Source organism: Lucilia sericata, unplaced genomic scaffold, assembly GCF_015586225.1.
Source record: "Lucilia sericata isolate MDLA Ls3-8-SP2 unplaced genomic scaffold, ASM1558622v1 Contig000033F_arrow, whole genome shotgun sequence".
Classification (NCBI taxonomy): domain Eukaryota; kingdom Metazoa; phylum Arthropoda; class Insecta; order Diptera; family Calliphoridae; genus Lucilia; species Lucilia sericata.
The window spans coordinates 39,960-43,908 of NW_023994071.1; the positions used below are offsets into that span (position 1 = coordinate 39,960).

The 3,949-nt window shown below is 30.4% G+C and overlaps 1 pseudogene; it reads right to left on the reverse strand.

Annotated features, from left to right (window-relative positions):
- Nucleotides 1-1,319: 1,319 nt before the first annotated feature.
- LOC119612126 lies at nucleotides 1,320-3,241 on the reverse strand (annotated as a pseudogene).
- Between the last annotated feature and the right edge of the window lie 708 nt (nucleotides 3,242-3,949).

Genomic DNA, 3,949 nt, shown 5'->3' on the forward strand with positions numbered 1-3,949 from the left:
ATAGCTCCTAATTCAATTGATGGAGAAAGACTACTATGAAAAAAAGCTCAAAAGAATGAAACAAAAAATAAAACTTCTGATAAAATAAATAAAATTATTCCTCATCGTAAACCTGTAGTTACTGCGTCAGTATGAAGACCTTGAAAAGTTCCTTCTCGAGAAACATCTCGTCATCATTGGTAAACAGTTAAGATAGTAATAATATTACCTAATAAGAATAATGAAACATCATATTGATGGAATCACTTTACTATTCCAGCGACAGTTGTTATAGCTCCAATTGAAGCTGTTAATGGTCATGGACTATAATCTACTAAGTGAAATGGGTGGTTTGAGTGAGTTGACATTAGTTTACTTCACTAGAATATAGGGTTCTAAGAACAGCAAATACATAAGATTGAATTATAGCAACAGCTGATTCAAGAACTAATAAAGCAATTTGTGTAATAATTAAAAGTCTTAATAAAATTGTTGATATAGAAGGACCTGTATTACCTAAAAGAGTTAATAATAAATGTCCAGCAATTATATTAGCTGTTAGTCGAACAGCTAAAGTACCTGGTCGAATTACATTACTAATTGTTTCAATGCAAACCATAAAAGGTATTAAAACTGCTGGAGTTCCTTGAGGTACTAAATGAGCAAATATATGTTGTGTATTATTGATTCATCCAAATAATATAAAACATAATCATAAAGGAAGAGCTAAAGTAAGAGTTAAAGTTAAATGACTTGTACTTGTAAAAATGTAAGGGAATAATCCTATAAAATTATTAAAAAGAATTATAGAAAATAATGAAACGAAAATAAAAGTTGATCCATTAGCTCCTATAGGTCCTAAAAGAGTTTTGAATTCTTTATGAAGAGTTAATAAAATATTATTTCAAAAAATATGGTAACGAGAAGGTATTAATCAATATCTAGAAGGAATTATTAAAATTCCTAAAAATGTTCTTAATCAATTTAATGATAAATTAAAAATACTAGAAGAAGGGTCAAATACTGAGAATAAATTTGTTATCATTTTCAATTTAATGAATTTGTAGATTGTGTTTTATTAATTAAATTTGATTTAGGTATAGAAGGAATAAATGAATAATAATTTATTACATTAAAAATTACAAAAGCAATTGAAAAAATAATAAATAAGCTTAATCAACCAATAGGTGCTATTTGAGGAATTAAAAAATATCAATAAATTGATAATTTTAGTTTGACAAACTAATGTTATATATTTAACTAATTTTTTCATTAGAAGTAAGTGCTAATTTACTATAAAATGGTTTAAGAGACCAGTACTTGCTTTCAGTCATCTAATGAAGAATTTATATTATTAGAAATTCACTTAATAAAGTAATTTACTGGAATTCTTTCAATTACAATTGGTATAAAACTATGATTAGCTCCACAAATTTCTGAACATTGTCCGTAAAATAAACCTGGTCGGTTAATTAAAAAATTTGTTTGATTTAGTCGACCAGGAGTTCCATCTACCTTTACTCCTAGTGCTGGGATAGTTCAAGAATGAATTACATCAGCGGCAGTTACTAAAATTCGAACTTGAGAATTTATTGGTAAAACTACTCGATTATCTACGTCTAATAAACGAAAGCTATCAATTGATAATTCGTTAGTAGGAATTATATATGAATCAAATTCAATATTTGCAAAATCTGAATATTCATAACTTCAATATCATTGATGACCAATTGCCTTTAAAGTAATTGAAGGTTCATTAATTTCATCAAGTAAATATAAAAGTCGAAGAGAAGGGAAAGCAATAAATAATAAAATAATTGCAGGTAAAATTGTTCAAATAATTTCAATAGTTTGTCCGTGTAATAAATATCGATTTACATATTTGTTAAAAAATAATATAAACATTAAGTATCCTACAAGTACAGTAATTATTACTAAAATTAAAAGTGCGTGATCATGGAAAAAGATTAATTGTTCTATTAAAGGAGAAGAACTATCTTGTAAACCTAAATTTGCTCATGTTGACATTTATTATTCTAATAAAAGTAAAATACTTTATATATGGAGCTTAAATCCATTGCACTAATCTGCCATATTAGAAATTAGTTAATAAAGGCAATTCAGAATAACTATGTTCAGCTGGTGGAGTATTTTGTAATCATTCAATTGATGAATTTAATTGAACAGGGAATAAAACTTGACGTTGAGATACAAGACTTTCTCAAATAATAAAGAAGAAGAATAAAATTCCTAATAAAGAAATTGTTGACCCAATTGTAGAAATTACATTTCAAGTTGTGTAAGCATCTGGGTAGTCTGAATATCGTCGTGGTATTCCTGCTAATCCTAAGAAATGTTGAGGGAAGAATGTTAAATTTACCCCAATAAATATAATAGCAAATTGACTTTTTAATATCTTAGTATTTAAAGTTAATCCTGTAAATAAAGGATATCAGTGAACAAATCCTGCTATAATAGCAAATACAGCTCCTATTGATAAAACATAATGGAAGTGAGCTACTACATAGTATGTATCATGTAAAATAATATCAACTGAAGAGTTAGCTAAAACAACTCCAGTTAAACCTCCTACAGTGAATAAAAATACAAATCCTAAAGCTCATAAAGTAGCAGGGGAATAGTTTAATTGAGTTCCATAAAGAGTTGCTAATCAACTAAAAATCTTAATTCCAGTTGGTACAGCAATAATTATAGTAGCTGAAGTAAAGTAAGCTCGTGTATCAACGTCTATTCCTACTGTAAATATATGATGAGCTCAAACAATAAATCCTAATAATCCAATAGCTAATATAGCATAAATCATCCCTAATGAACCGAATGTTTCCTTTTTACCTGATTCTTGACTAATAATATGAGAAATTATTCCAAATCCAGGTAAAATTAAAATATAAACTTCAGGGTGTCCAAAGAATCAAAATAAATGTTGGTATAAAATTGGATCTCCTCCTCCTGCAGGGTCAAAGAATGATGTATTAAGATTTCGGTCTGTTAAAAGTATTGTAATAGCTCCTGCTAATACTGGTAATGATAATAAAAGTAATAAAGCTGTAATTACTACTGATCAAACAAATAAAGGTATTCGATCAAAAGTAATTCCTGTTGATCGTATATTAATAACTGTAGTAATAAAATTTACAGCTCCTAAAATTGAAGAAATTCCTGCTAAATGAAGAGAGAAAATAGCTAAATCAACAGAAGCTCCTCCATGAGCAATATTAGAAGATAGAGGAGGGTAAACTGTTCATCCTATTTATTACTATTTCCGTGTTACCCTCCCCTTCCTCCAATATCGGTTCATCTATGTTATTCGATATACCGGGTGGGAAATGAGAATCCATTAGGAGTTTCATTGTCTCCTCCATATCCTCAAGCCTCCTGCCCGTGTCATCGATCATAGATTCCGGTTGGACATGAGTTTTGGATAGGAATTTTTTTATCTTCGATACGTCATTTACGCTATCTACCTGTTCACAGAAAAGTTTCCAGGAGTCTCGTTTGGCTTTTCGAACGATTTTCTTATATTCACCAAGTTTATTACGATACTCATCCCAGTATACTGCGGTCTTTTTACGCCGTGCCCGGTTAAATAGTTTGCGAAGAGTCTTCCCAAGGTTCCGGATCTCCCCAGTTACCCAGGGTTTTTCCTGGGTAGATCTCCGCTCTCGCAGAGGGCAGCTGTCCTCGAACGATTCAACCAGGGCACTTGTGAACGTTTCCACTTTGGCATCTATATCCTCTTTATTTCGACATTGAAAAGTGTCCTGACCTAAACGGTTCTTTAGTAAGGTCCCGAACATTGTCCAATTAGTTTTAGACTTATTCCGAAACTTTATCGGCTTTGGTGGTGGCCTTAGTATTTTGAATCTTATGTACCGATGATCAGAAAAGGAGTGCTCGTCCGAAACTCTCCAATCCTGAATTTCGTTTATAAGCTCTTCTGAACATATAG